This window comes from Schistocerca nitens, chromosome 2 (genome assembly GCF_023898315.1).
Source record: "Schistocerca nitens isolate TAMUIC-IGC-003100 chromosome 2, iqSchNite1.1, whole genome shotgun sequence".
NCBI lineage: Eukaryota > Metazoa > Arthropoda > Insecta > Orthoptera > Acrididae > Schistocerca > Schistocerca nitens.
Window position 1 is genome coordinate 333,791,133 of NC_064615.1, and position 16,519 is coordinate 333,807,651.

The following is a 16,519-nucleotide window of genomic DNA, read 5'->3' on the forward strand; positions in this document are numbered from 1 at the left end:
GTTACCAGGTTTCTGTTTAATTTGAACATTTTGGATGAATGGGGACATTAACCTTCTTTCTGCACTTGGCTCCACTGTGTCTTATTTATGAGGCTAATGTACTGCTCATTCTGCTTCAGGACTCTTACATCCTATGCTTATTTTATTTAAGTGGTTTTTACGGAAATGTTAATTTGTTTTAGGATACATTGTCCGCTCTGAGCTTAGCTTGGACTGCGTACGTAGAATTTAATGCAGTTAAAAAAAAGTTCAAATGTGTGTGGAATCTTATGGGACTTAACTGCTAAGGTCATCAGTCCCTAAGCTTACACACTACTTGACCTAAATTATCCTAAGGACAAACACACACACCTATGTCCGAGAGAGGACTCGAACCACCGCCGGGATCAGCCGCTCAGTCCATGACTGCAGCGCCTGAGACCGCTCGCCTAATCCCACGCGGCTTTAATGCAGTTGGCTCGGTGTTGGTTTAATCTTTTGCTCCGGGAGGATTTGGTATAACTATTTAATTCTCAAATTTCATTAAGCCAACTGTGAGTGGTGTCTTAGATTTTGTGCTGACTTCTTAGAAGACTGTTAAATTTCGAGTATCGCTCCGTAAGAAATCGCGCTAACTACTGGGAACGCAATCATTATATATTATAATCTTGTCTGTGACTTGAGCTTCCACTTATTGGAATTTATTTGCACTGCAGGGAATTTTGTTAGGACTGCTTGTGCTCTGGCGTAGGTGCTGTTTACCGACCCTTGTCAGGCCCACCTATTGTGGGCCAAGTAGACTTCCACAGCCAGCTGTTTATGCGATTCTGTGCAATTGGGATGCAAAAGCTCGCATTGTCCGTCATCTGCAGTGTGGCGTTAGATGGTGCTGTTTAAAGTTAAGCTGAAATTTTAAATGGAAATTTGTGGCAAGGTCTTAAGGGGCCAAACTGCTGAGGTCATCGGTCCCTAAGCTTACACACTACTTAATCTCACTTAAACTAACTTACGCTAAGGACAACACAAACACCCATTCCCGAGGGAATACTCGAACCTCTGACAGTGGGAAGAGGGGGGAGGGAGGGAGGGGGGGAGGGGGGAGCAGCACGGCCAATGACAAGGCGTCGTGACAAGGGTACCCCGCGCGGCCTGAAATTTTAGATCAAGTAAGAGTCATTATGTTAATTAAAAGAATTGCCTTTCTTTGTAACCTTATTGCTTTTTGAAGCTATTTGAAAATTTTACTAGTGCCAGAATTTTACTAGTGGCCGAGATGACAATGGTTATTCTTATTTAATGTGATTTTAATTATTTGAATAGTATTTTGAAATCCTGTGAGGCTTGCTACCAAGCCTGTTTCATGACGTTTCAAATTTTTTGATCTCCTTCTTTGGTCTATTTGCATTCTAGCATATGAATTTTTTGAGTGGCCAGCCCCATAGTCGAAAGAAAAAATGCAGTAGGCGTTCACAGTACTTCAAGGAGGTTATTATTTACAGCTCCGAACTGGCTCAAAAGCTGTACCTAACTTCTTCATTCAAACTACCAGTTGCTATTAAACAACATACCGTACTCAAGTATAAAGCTACAGTGTAAATTGCGATTTTCGAACAACATTTCGTGGTATTCTTCACTAGTAAAGTCGTATTGCAACAGATAAAGTAGACTCACTGCACAAGAAGATTCATTTATATTAGTCTAAAGCCTAGATTTTATGTTTCATGTCCATCTTTTAGACCTCGGCAGGTACAAAACCCAAATAAAAAGAACAAAAGTTGGACGCCCTGCTAACAACGTTGTTGTTCTCAGCCGTAGTGGACAGGACGAAGTATTTTTAGTCTTAGACCACTGTGGATACTAAATATTTTCAATCAGTTCTCAACGAGCTATGAGAGGAGCATAAAGGTTCGCAACGTGACTGTAGTGAAGGAGATTTGCAATTCAGCAATTGCCTTACAATCAGATGGAACGTCTCAGAAGCGTTGATCAGACTGGTAGGAACGCATACAGCTGTCTGCGTGTGTCAGATTGTAAGCTAGATGACATGTTGATGTACGACAACTGCATCGTTCAGAACACTCATTCTCGAGTATTTATAGTACCAGGAAAACGTGGTGCCGAAGCCATAAAACCTGGACTGTGGAGCAATGGAGGAAAGTCATCTGGTCGGAAGAGCCTTGTTTCACATTATTTTCTAACAAGGGAACCTCCCCATCGCACCCCCCTCAGATTTAGTTATAAGTTGGCACAGTGGATAGATCTTGAAAAACTGAACACAGATCAACCGAGAAAACAGGAAGAAGTTGTGTGGAACTATGAAAAAAATAAGCAAAATATAGAAACTGAGTAGTCCATGTGTAAGATAGGCAACATCAAGGCTACAATGAAATCAGGAGCGCCGTGGTCGCGTGGTTAGCGTGAGCAGCTGCGGAATAAGAGGTCCTTGGTTCAAGTCTTCCCTCGAGTGAAAATTTTACTTTTTTTTATTTTCGCAAAGTTATGATCTGTCCGTTCGTTCATTGACGCCTCTGTTCACTGTAATAAGTTTAGTGTCTGTGTTTTGCGCTCGAACCGCAAAACTGTGCGATTAGTAGACGAAAGGACGTGCCTCTCCAATGGGAACCGAATACATTTGATCGCAAGGCCATAGGTCAACCGATTCCTCCACAGGAAAACACGTATTATGTATTCTATTCGACATGTGCGTCACATGACATGAATATGTTGTCGACCCACCTAACTTGTACACTTGGCGAATGGGTAAAAAGATTCTTCTACCTTGCCCGATTTAGGTTTCCTTGTGGATGTGATAACCACTCCCTAAAAACGTGATCGCATCAGACGGACAGATAAGAATTGTCTGAAAATAAAACATTAAACTTTTCATTTGAAGGAAGACTTGAACCAAGAACCTCTCGTTCGGCAGTTGCTCACGCTAACCACGGGACCACGGCGCTTCTGAGCTCACATTAGCCTTGATGTTGCCTGCCCTGTGCATGGACTACTCAGTTTGTATATTTTGCTTTTTTTTCATAGTTCCACACAACTTCTTCCTGTTTTCTCGATTGATCTGTGTTTAGTTTTTCAAGGCCTGTCCACTGTGCCAATTTGTAACTAAATCTGAGTGGGGTGCGATGGGGATGTTCCCTTGTAAGTTTAGCCGAGTTGACATCCCAAGAGAGTAAGATGGGCGATGTAGGATGTGGGGACTGAGTGATTATTTGGGCAGCCATAACGTGGTATTCCATGGGCCCCAACAGTACTGTGCAAGGTCGCATTACTACCAATCATTCTGTGACCATTTTGGCTTATCAGGTCCTTCCCATGGTACAATGTTTATTCTCCGATGGTGACGCTGTGTCACAGGACGAGAGGGCTCTTGCTCATACAGCTCGCATCATCCAGAGCTGCTTCTTGTTAGCGTGAGGATGAACTGTCGCATTTCCAGTTACCATCACAGTCACCAAATTCAGCCTTTGTGGCCAACTTTGGAGAGACTGGTATCCGATCGCTATCCTCCTCCGTCATCGTTACCAAAACGTGTCACTATTTTGCAGGAAGGATGGTATGGAAGGCCCGAATTTATCCATTCGGAGATGACTGGAAGCTATTTAAAATGCAACGTCTTTCCTACACAGTATGGTAATGTGTTGTGTCTATGATGTTTCCGTATTTTTGTGCACTTCATATATATTTTTAATCTGGTAATGATTATTCTCCTATTGCATGTCGTCTGGTGTCAGTATCCGCAAACATTCGGAGTTATGGAGATGGTGCAACATTCTCTTCAGTTTTTACCCACTACAGGTAGTGTAGTACCATAGATGTTATATCCTCATGCCTTAAAGGATGTCCTTCGATAGCAGCACACCTCAAATCCTTCGATTCCCGTTTTCCCACAGTCCATGCCTCACTACTATACAATGCTGTGCTCCACACGTACATTCTCAGAAATTTCCCCCTCAAATTGAAGCCTATGTTTGACACTAATAGACTTCTCTTGGCCAGGAATGCATTTTTTGCCAGTGCTAGTCTGCGTTTCGAGTCCTCCTCTCTCCGTCCGTCATGAGTTTTCTGCTGACTACGTAGCAGAACTCTTATACTTCATCTACACTACTGGCGCCGGCCGCGGTGGTCTCGCGGTTCTAGGCGCGCAGTCCGGAACCGTGCGACTGCTACGGTCGCAAGTTCGAATCCTGCCTCGGGCATGGATGTGTGTGATGTCCTTAGGTTAGTTAGGTTTCAGTGGTTCTGAGTTCTAGGGGACTGATGACCACAGCAGTTGAGTCCCATAGTGCTCAGAGCCATTTTACACTACTGGCCATTAAAATTGCTACACCACGAAGATGTGCTACAGACGCGAAATTTAACCGACAGGAATAAGATGCTCTGATATGCAAATGATTAGCTTTTCAGAGCATTCACACAAGGTTGGCGCCGGTGGCGGTACCTACAACGTGCTGACATGAGGAAAGTTTCCAACCGATTTCTCATACACAAACAGCAGTTGACCGGCGTTGCCTGGTGAAACGTTGTTGTGATGCCTCGTGTAAGGAGGAGAAATGCATACCATCACGTTTCCGACTTTGATAGAGGTCGGGTTGTAGCCTATCGCGATTGCGGTTTATCGTTTCGCGACATTGCTGCTCGCGTTGGTCGAGATCCAATGACTGTTAGCAGCATATGGAATCGGTGGGTTCAGGAGGGTAATAGCGAACGCCGTGCTGGATCCCAACGGCCTCGTATCACTAACAGTCGAGATGAGAAGCATCTTATCCGCATGGTTGCAACGGATAGTGCAGCCATGTCTCGATCCCTGAGTCAACAGAGGGGGACGTTTGCAAGACAGCAGCCATCTGCACGAACAGTTCGACGACGTTTGCAGCAGCATGGACTATCAGCTCGGAGACCACGGCTGCGGTTACCCTTGACGCTGAATCACAAACAGGAGCACTTGCGATGGTGTACTCAACGGCGAACCTGGGTGCACGAATGGCAAAACGTCATTTTTCGGATGAATCCTGGTTCTGTTTACAGCATCATGATGTTCGCATCCGTGTATGGCGACATCGCGGTGAACGCACATTGGAAGCGTGTATTCGTCATCGCCATACTGGCATATCAACCGGTGTGATGATATGGGGTGCCATTGGTGGTTACACGTCTCGGTCACCTCTTGCTCGCATTGACGGCACTTTGAACAGTGGGCGTTACATTTCAGATGTGTTACGACCCGGGGCTCTACCCTTCATTCGATCCCTGCGAAACCCTGGTGGCCGAGCAACTGTCTGGTCACAATACGCTAGTCACTATTATTGATGAACTGTGGTATCGTGTTGAAGCTGCATGGGCAGCTGTACCTGTACACGCCATCCAAGATCTGTTTGACTCAATGGTGGTTGTTCTGGTTACTGATTTCTCAGGATCTATGCACCCAAACTGCGTGAAAATGTCAGTTCAAGTATAATATGTTTGTCCAATTAATACCCGTTTATCATCTGCATTTCTTTTTGGTGTAGCAATTTTAATAGCCAGTATTGTACATAGTGATCACCAATTCTAATATTAAGTTTCTGGCTGATCACGTTTCTGCTACGTCTCATTACTTTCGTCTTTCTTCGATTTCCTCTCAGTCCATATTCTGCACTCATCAGACTGTTGCATTTTATTCAACTGATCCTGTAAATTTTTTCCACTTTCACTTACAATAGCAAGGTCATCAGAGAATCTTATCATTGATATCCTTACATCCTTAATTTTAATCGCAATGTTGAACCTTTCTAATTTGCGCCAGTGCTACTTCAATTTATAGATTGAACAGTAGGGATGAAAGACTACATTCCTGCCACACGCTCTTTTCAGTCCGTGCACATCGTTGTCTTGCCTCACAGCTTATTCCTGTTTTTGTCAGAATTTCGAACATCTTGCACCATTTTACACTATCGAGCGCTTTTTCCAGGTCGACAAATCCTATGAACGTCTCTTGACTTTTCTTCAGTCTTGCATCCGCAGCCTGAGGACTGACCCTCCAGTGCCCTTACATTTCCTAAGGCATAACTGTTCATCCAACAGATCCTTGGTTTTCTTTTTCGTCCTTCTGTGTGTTTTTCTTATCAGCAACTTCAATGCACGAACTGTTAAGCTGACTGTGCGATAAATCTCGCACTTGTCAGATTATTCGCTGCGCCTTATATCCGGCGCCTCCACAGAAGCGGAGCCGGTGGTCGTCGCGGGCGCGCCTGCCTGTGCTGACGCCCACGCCACGCACCCCCGGCCTGCCCTGCTCCAGATGTCTGGGCGCCGCCGTAAAGCACGCCGGCGGGCAGCGCGGCGCGTCACGCGATGCCCCCCGCGGCCCGGCCCAGGTATTTGTGGTTATTGGCGGCACGCGAGCGTGGCATGGCCGGGCCCCTCGTGGCCCCCACTGCGCGGCCCTTGTTTACACGTGTTACACGCCAGTAGGTCACACCACGCCAGCGCGTGCCGCCGCAGCCACGACCCTACATCACCTGCCGCCACCTGCCGTCGCCGCGGTGGACCGCGTGCTCACTGCCCCCGCTTCGCCACGCCACTGCCGCTCCTTTCGCTGCCGGCTTCAGGGAACTGAAAACAATGTAAAACATGAAACTTACTGGCAGATTAAAACTGTGTGCCGGACCGAGACTCGAACTCGCGACCTTTGCCTTTCGCGGGCAAGTGCTCTACCAACTGAGCTACCCAAGCACGACTCACGCCCCGTCCTCACAGCTTTACTTCCGCCAGTACCTCGTCTCCTACCTTCCAAACTTTACAGAAGTTCTCCTTCGAAACTTGCAAGACGAGCACTCCTGAAAGAAAGGATATTGCGGACACATGGCTTCGCTACAGCATGGGGGATGTTTACAGAATCAAGTGGTAGAGCACTTGCCCGCGAAAGGGAAAGCTCCCGAGTTCGAATCTCGTTCCGGCACACAGTTTTAATCTACCAGGAAGTTTCATATCAGCGCACACTCCGCTGCAGAGTGAAAATCTCATTCTGGAATGTAAAACATGGTCAGGGGTAAGATAGAAACTGCCTACCGGAAAATTAAAGAGACCTTTGGAGAAAAGAGAACCACTTGTATGAATATCAAGAGCTCAGATGGAAACCCAGTTCTAAGCAAAGAAGGGAAAGCAAAAAGGTGGAAGCAGTATATAGAGGGTCTATACAAGGGCGATATACTTGAGGGCAATGTTATAGAAATGGAAGATGATGTAGATGACGATGAAATGGGAGATATGATACTAAGTGAAGAGTTTGATAGAGCACTAAAAGACCGAAGTGGAAAAAAGGCCCCGGTAGTAGACAACATTCCATTAGAACTACTGACAGCCTTGGGAGAGCCATTCCTGACAAAACTGTGTGTGTGTGTGTGTTTGAGGTTTACGGGCGCTAAACAGCGGGGTCATCAGCGCCCACCTGACAAAACTCTACCATCTGGCTAGCAAAATGTATGAGACAGGCGAAATACCGTCAGACCTCAAGAAGAATATAATAATTCCAATCCCAAAGAGAGCAGGTATTGAGAGACTTGAAAATTACCCAACTATCAGTTTAATAAGTCACGGCTGCAAAATACTAACGCGAATTCTTTACAGACGAATGGAAAAACTGGTAGAAGCGGACCTCGGGGAGGATCAGTTTGGATTCCGTAGAAATATCCGAACACGTGAGGCAATACTGACTACAAGCCGGCCGGGGTGGTCTAGTGGTTCTAGGCGCTCAGTCCGGAACCGCGCGACTGCTACGGTGGCAGGTTCGAATCCCACCTCGGGCATGGATGTACTTGATGTCCTTAGGTTAGTTAGGTTTAAGTAGTTCTAAGTTCTAGGGGACTGATGACCACAGATGTTAAGTCCCATAGTGCTCAGAGCCATTTGAACCATGTGACTACAATTTATTTTAGAAGCTAGATTAAGAAAAGGCAAACCTAAGTTTTTAGCATTTGTAGACTTAGAGAAAGCTTTTGACAATGTTGACCGGAATACTCTCTTTCAAATTCTGGTCATGTCAGGGGTAAAATACAGGGAGCGAAAGGCTGTTTACAATTTGTGCAGAAACCAGATGGCTGTTATATGAGTCGAGGGGCACGAAAGGGAAGCAGTGGTTGGGAAGGGAGTGAGACAGGGCTATAGCCTCTCCCCGATGTTATTCAATCTGTATATTGAGCAAGCAGTAAAGGAAACAAACGAAAAATTCGGAGTAGGTATTAAAATCCATGGAGAAGAAATAAAAGAGAATTGCCGAAGACATTGTAATTCTGTCAGAGACAGCAAAGGACTTGGAAGAGCAGTTGAACGGAAATGACAGTGTCTTGAAAGGAGGGTATAAGATGAACATCAACAAAAGCAAAACGAAGATAATGGAATGTAGTCGAATTAAGTTGGATGATGCTGAGGGAATTAGATTAGGAAATGACACATTTGAAGTAGTAAAGGAGTTTTTCTATTTGGGGAGCAAAATAACTGATGTAGGTCGAAGTAGAGAGGATATAAAATGTAGATTGGCAATGGCAAGGAAAGCGTTTCTGAAGAAGAGAAATTTGTTAACATCGAGTATAGATTTAAGAGACAGGAAGTCGTTTCTGAAAATATTTGTATGGAGTGTAGCCATGTATGGAAGTGAAACATGGACGATAAATAGTTTGGACAAGAAGAGAATAGAAGCTTTCGAAATGTGGTGCTACAGAAAAATTGCTGAAGATTAGATGGGTAGATCACATCACTAACGAGGAGGTACTGAATAGGATTGGGGAGAAGAGGAGTTTGTGGCACAACTTGACTAGAAGAAGGGATCGGTTGGTAGGACATGTTCTGAGGCATCAAGGGATCACCAATTTAGTATTGGAGGGCAGCGTGGAGGGTAAAAATCGTAGAGGGAGACCAAGAGATGAATACACTAAGCAGATTCAGAAGGATGTAGGCTGCAGTACGTACTGGGAGCTGAAGAAGCTTGCACAGGATAGAGTAGCATGGAGAGCTGCATCAAACCAGTCTCAGGACTGAAGACCACAACAACAACAACAACAGCGAGTGATGTGAGACGTGCTTCTGGGACAGTTCACCGATATTACACATCAAATGAATTCGCAACTTCGAATAAGTTGTACATCTACATCTACGTGATTACTGTGCTATTCACAATGAAGTGCCTGGCAGAGGGTTCAATAAACCACCTTCAAGCTGTCTCTCTACCGTTCCACTTACCAACGGCGCGCGGGAAAAACGAGCACTTAAACTTTTCTGTGCGAGCCCTGATCTCTCCTTATTTCTTCATTATGATCATTTGTTCCTAAGTAGGTGGGTGCCAACAGAATGTTTTCACTATCGGAGGAGAAAATGGTAATTGAAATTTCATGAGAAGATCCCGTCTCAAAGAGAACGCCTTTCTTTTAATGATTGCCCCTCCAATTCATGTATCATGTCTGTGGCACTATCTCCCCTATTTCGCGATAATACAAATCTAGCTTTCCTTCTTTGAACTTTTTCGATGTCATCCGTCAGTCCCACCAGATGCGGATCCCACACCGCACAACAAAAAGAAAATGGTTCAAATGGCTTTGAGCACTATGGTACTTAACATCTGAGGTCATCAGTCCCCTAGACTTAGAACTACTTAAACCTAACTAACCTAAGGACATCACACACATCCATACCGGAGGCAGGATTCGAAGCTGCGACCGTAGCAGCAGCGCGGTTCCGAACTGAATCGCCTAGAACCGCTCCGCCTCAACGGCCGGCCACCGCACAGCAATGCTCCAGAATAGGGCGGACAAGTGTAGTGTAAGTAATCTCTTTAGTAGACCTGTTGCTCCTTCTAAGTGTTCTGCCTATGAATCGCAGTCTTTGGTTTGCTCTGCCCACAACACTATCTATGTGATAATTTCAATTTAGGTTATTTGTAATAGTAATCCCTAAGTAATCAGTTGAATTTACAGCCTTGTGTGACTTCTCGAGTAATCGAAATTTAGCGGATTTCTTTTAGTACTCATGTGAATAACTTCACACTTTTCCTTATTCAGGGTCAACTGCCACTTTTCGCACCATACAGGTATCTTATGTAAATAATTTTGCAATTAGTTTTGGTCATCTGATGACTTTACAACACGGTAAATGACAGCATCATCTGCAAACAATCTAAGACGACAACTCAGAATGTCTCCTATGCTGTTAATAAAGATCAGGAACAATAGAGGCCCTATGACACTTCCTTGGGGAACGCCGGATATTACTTTTGTTTTACTCGATGACTTTCCGTCTATTACTACGAACTGTGATCTTTCTGACAGGAAATCACAAATCCAGTGGCACAACTGAGGCAGTGTTTGTCAGGCACGCAGTTTGGTTAGAAGACGCTTGTGAGGAGCGCTGTGGGAAGCCTTCTGGAAATCTAAAAACATGGAATCAATTTGACATCCCCCGTCGATAGCACTCATTACTTCCTGAGTATAAAGCCCCAGTTGTGTTTCGCAAGAACGATATTTTCTGAATCCGTGCTATGTGTCAATCAACCGTTTTCTTCGAGGTACTTCATAGTGTTCGAAACCAGTATTTGTTCCAAAACCCTACTGCAAATCGACGTTAGTGATATTGGACTGTAATTCAGCGGATTACTCATATTTCCATTTTTGGATATTGGTGTGATTTATGCAATTTTCCAGTCTTTAGGCTCGGATCTTTATATGAGCGAGAGGTTGTATATAATTGCTAAATATGGAGCTATTGCATCAACGTACTCTGAAAGGAAACTGACAGGTATACAATCTGGACCTGAGGCCTTGCCTTTATTGATTTAAGCTGCTTTGCTACACCGAGGATACGTACTTCTATGTTTCTTATCTTGGCAGTTGTTCTTGATAGGAATTCAGAATATTTACTTCGTCTTCGGAAAACCGTGTTTAACAACTCAGTGACTTTGTAACACCCCACCCGTCACTTATCTGGTTATGGCGTGTGTTCACCCCAGCTAATTGACTAACAGATCAACAGAGAGTGCAAAACTGCCGCAATGTCGGATAACGCAAAGTAAATAATAAGGCCCTGTGACTCCTGATTGAACTGCGGTGGCAGTGTTGACATTAATTGATTCAGAATTGATCCCTTTTAATTAAAAATGGGTGCACATTGATGTAATATTCAGCTATTGAACACCAGATGCAAATGTTGAACATAAAATTAATTAAGAAAGTGACTTGGGATTTCAACTACTTGACTGAAAACAGATGCCGCCGATTACCACAAATTTATTTTAACTCACGACCTTCAATCATCACATTACATGACTCCCTAACAGGCAGTGGGAATAAATTGCGTTTACGCGGAGTAAAGCGCGATAAGTCAAAATTAATTCCTCTCGACTGACCCAGGCGTAATGCGAGAAGAATTCTACAATACACGGCCCATGAAACCCTCGTGGAAACTTTGCCGGTGTGATCCGACAAATTAATCAGTGGCCTAACTCAAGCCGGAGCGGGTGCAATATCACCGAATTCAGCGTGGTGGGGCGTCGTCGTTGTACGGACGTCGGTCGGCCTCGTGGTGTTGCAAGGCTGCGCTGGTCTATTCACTCCTAGCTATCTTGCTCAGTACATAGCTGAACGAAAACTTTCTATCTTCGAGTTCAATCGTTCCATTTGCGAAGTCCTAAACTGCAGAGATGCTTACTCTCTCCCAGGCAAGCTGAGTAAAGAACGCCACGTCCGCACTCTAGGCAAGCTGGGAACGGAAGACCTCTACAGAGACTTCTGCCAGTACGCTCTTCGCCTCGGTTTCCGCTCTAGCGTTAATTTTGCGTCGCTTCCCAGCGCCGACCAATGCCTGCTCTGGGAAGTGAACAAATTCCCACAAAATTTCCCTTCAAAAATGGTTCAAATGGCTCTGACAAGGGAACCTCCCCATCGCATCCCCCTGAGATTTAGTTATAAGTTGGCACAGTGGATAGGCCTGATAAACTGAACACAGATCAATTGAGAAAACAGGAAGAAGTTGTGTGGAAGTGTGAAAAAATAAGCAAAATATACAAACTGAGTAGTCCATGGGCTACATAGGCAACATCATGGACAATTTCAGTTCAGGAGCGCCGTGGACCCGCGGTAGCGTGAGCAGCTGCAGAACGAGATGTCCTTGGTTCAAGACTTCCTTCGAGTGAAAATTTTACTTTCTTTATTTTTGCATAGTTATTATCTGTCCGTTCGTTCATTGACGTCTCTGTTCAGTGTAATAAGTTTAGTGTTTGTGTTTTGCGACCGCATCGCAAAACCGTGCGATTAGTAGACGAAAGGACGTGCCTCTCCAATGGGAACCGAAAACATTTGATCGCAAGGCCATAGGTCAACCGATTCCTCCACAGGAAAACACATCTGATATATTCTATACGACACTGGTGACGGCATGTGCGTCACATGACAGGAATATGTTGTCGACCCACCTAACTTGTACACTTGGCGAATGGGTAAAAAGATTCTTCTACCTTGCCCGATTTAGGTTTTCTTGTGGATGTGATGATCACTCCTAAAAAAGTGATGAAAACATAAGAGTTTGTCACATAAACAGAAAATAAAAAAAAATTAAACTTTTCACTCGATGGAAGATTTGAACCAAGGACCTTTCGTTCCGCAGCTGCTCACGTTACCACGAGACCACGGCGCTCCTACGTTCGCAATGTCCTTGATGTTGCCTATCTTGCCGTGAACTACTCAGTTTGTATATTTTGCTTATTTTTTCACAGTTTCACACAATTTCTTCCTGTTTTCTCAATTGATCTGTGTACAGTTTTTCAAGGCCTATCCACTGTGCCAACTTATAACTAAATCTGAGGGGGTGCGATGGGGAGGTTCCCTTGTGAGCACTATGGGACTCAACTGCTGTGGTCGTCAGTCCCCTAGAACTTAGAACTAATTAAACCTAACTAACCTAAGGACATCACACACATCCATGCCCGAGGCAGGATTCGAACCTGCGACCGTAGCAGCAGCGCGGCTCCGGACTGGAGCGCCTAGAACCACACGACCACCGCAGCCGGCAAATATCCCTTCCTCTCACCTTCTGCTATTTAGCTCCTCCCAGGCCATCCTGCTCTTCACCTGATTTACTTCAGACCCTGCGGACTGTGAATTCAGCGTGAAGTTGCTGCAGTCACAAACACACACATTTCAGCCTCTGTTGACCATTCCACCGTAGCTTTGCACGGTCTTCTCGTATGTTTCACTGAAAACGGGATGACGGACATTTATCAACACGCATACAAGTTCTCCGTCTGCTTCCCGGTACACCAGCATGGGGTCAACCAGCCCCTCACTGTCACTCATCTTAAGGCAGCTGTAGGCCGCGCCACGTTACCGCTTTCTCAGAGTTTGAGCCGCCCTAAGCTGCCTATTGTCGCTTCCCTTTGCCGCTCCCCAGCCACGCACTGCCCTCATCTGCAATATCATATACATAACTGATACTAGATTCTATGAATAATACGGCGTTATCACAAATAGAACACTGTTTCTGAAAATTTGCTACACTGAAAACAAATAATATTATGTAAATTGAAGTGGTGGGGAGGCGGAGGGGGCGGGGGTAAAGGGAAGAAAAGGGAAGGAACTATCAATGTCAGCTGCGTCTGACATTAAGCGGAGTCTGTGGGGACGAGTGAAAATGCGTGGTGGACTGGGATTCGAACCCGAGCTCTCCAGCTTGCTACAGTTGTGTTAACCACGGCACCATCCGGACACAGCGTTTATCGCTGTTGTGCGGACTATCTCAGAACGCCCTTCGGCCGACCCATATTTCCACAGCTGCTTATTCTGCTGTTCTACAGACATGTCCGAAAGACACCACGCATTCATATAACCGAAGGAATGATATCAATCATTTCAAAATCTTAAGATGTCCAGAACTTCGGAACCGTGATAATAAATGAAGACTGAGGGAGACGGCGTACACGTACGCCCAAGCTGTGTCCTCTTTGGTGTGATTGGACTCGTCAATCGGTGCACAGCCACAGAACACAAAAATATTATAAATAAAATGCCCATATTACGTTATGGAAACAAAGAACAGCAGCGGTTTGGGTGTAAGAAGAGTTACTCTACCGAGAACGCCATTTACATAAACACTCACCAAATTTTACAAGCATTAAATAATAAATTAGCGGCAGCTGGTATTTTCTGCCACCTATTTCAGGCATTTGACGGTGTGAATCACAACATTCTCCTATATAAATTGACGTTTTATGTAAATGATGGCATAGCCAATCAATGGGTAAAGTCATATCTAACTAAAAGAATGCAGAAGGTTCTACTTAACAAATTAGACCCATATGGTTTGGGGGCGTAATTCCGACTGCACAGAAATCACATATGGGGTTTCCCAAGGCTCCATCTTGGGTCCATTACTGTTCCTCATATACACTCCTGGAAATTGAAATAAGAACACCGTGAATTCATTGTCCCAGGAAGGGGAAACTTTATTGACACATTCCTGGGGTCAGATACATCACATGATCACACTGACAGAACCACAGGCACATAGACACAGGCAACAGAGCATGCACAATGTCGGCACTAGTACAGTGTATATCCACCTTTCGCAGCAATGCAGGCTGCTATTCTCCCATGGAGACGATCGTAGAGATGCTGGATGTAGTCCTGTGGAACGGCTTGCCATGCCATTTCCACCTGGCGCCTCAGTTGGACCAGCGTTCGTGCTGGACGTGCAGACCGCGTGAGACGACGCTTCATCCAGTCCCAAACATGCTCAATGGGGGACAGATCCGGAGATCTTGCTGGCCAGGGTAGGTGACTTACACCTTCTAGAGCACGTTGGGTGGCACGGGATACATGCGGACGTGCCTTGTCCTGTTGGAACAGCAAGTTCCCTTGCCGGTCTAGGAATGGTAGAACGATGGGTTCGATGACGGTTTGGATGTACCGTGCACTATTCAGTGTCCCCTCGACGATCACCAGTGGTGTACGGCCAGTGTAGGAGATCGCTCCCCACACCATGATGCCGGGTGTTGGCCCTGTGTGCCTCGGTCGTATGCAGTCCCGATTGTGGCGCTCACCTGCACGGCGCCAAACACGCATACGACCATCATTGGCACCAAGGCAGAAGCGACTCTCATCGCTGAAGACGACACGTCTCCATTCGTCCCTCCATTCACGCCTGTCGCGACACCACTGGAGGCGGGCTGCACGATGTTGGGGCGTGAGCGGAAGACGGCCTAACGGTGTGCGGGACCGTAGCCCAGCTTCATGGAGACGGTTGCGAATGGTCCTCGCCGATATCCCAGGAGCAACAGTGTCCCTAATTTGCTGGGAAGTGGCGGTGCGGTCCCCTACGGCACTGCGTAGGATCCTACGGTCTTGGCGTGCATCCGTGCGTCGCTGCGGTCCGGTCCCAGGTCGACGGGCACGTGCACCTTCCGCCGACCACTGGCGACAACATCGATGTACTGTGGAGACCTCACGCCCCACGTGTTGAGCAATTCGGCGGTACGTCCACCCGGCCTCCCGCATGCCCACTATACGCCCTCGCTCAAAGTCCGTCAACTGCACATACGGTTCACGTCCACGCTGTCGCGGCATGCTACCAGTGTTAAAGACTGCGATGGAGCTCCGTATGCCACGGCAAACTGGCTGACACTGACGGCGGCGGTGCACAAATGCTGCGCAGCTAGCGCCATTCGACGGCCAACACCGCGGTTCCTGGTGTGTCCGCTGTGCCGTGCGTGTGATCATTGCTTGTACAGCCCTCTCGCAGTGTCCGGAGCAAGTATGATGGGTCTGACACACCGGTGTCAATGTGTTCTTTTTTCCATTTCCAGGAGTGTATGTAAGCGACCTTCTGCTTGTCGTATAATAGACGGAAGATCGCTTACATATATGAAGAACATTATACGACAAGCAGAACTAGTCTTTCTTCAGATGACACTACTATTGTAATCACTCCAAACGTAGATACAGAAACAGAAGATATGGTGAACAATGTTCTTAAAAGTATCATTAACTCTGTTTTCGGCGTCTGTCTCATCCTTAATACAAATCTGTACTCCTAGAGATACCGTGATAAGCGTAACATCTGGTGATGAAATAAAGAGTGGAAACGTCAAAATTCTTAGGTGTCTGTATCGACGAGTATTTAAATTGGAAAAGCACTTTGTGGAACAGCTATAACAAGTTAGTTCAGCCACACTAACACTTACAATCATTGAAAATTGCGGAATACCCTCCGACTTCAAGAAGAATATAATAATTCCAATCCCAAAGAAAGCAGGTGTTGACACATGTGAAAAAAACCGAACTATCAGTTTAATAAGTCACAGCTGAAAATACTTACGCGAATTCTTTAGAAACGAATGGAAAAACTGGTAGAAGCCGACCTCGGGGAAGATCAGATTGGATTCCGTGGAAATATTGGAACACGTGAGGCAATACTAACCCTACGACATATCTTAGAAGAAAGATTAAGGAAAGGCAAACCTAGGTTTCTAGCATTTGTAGACTTAGAGAAAGCTTTTGACAGTGTTGACTGGAAT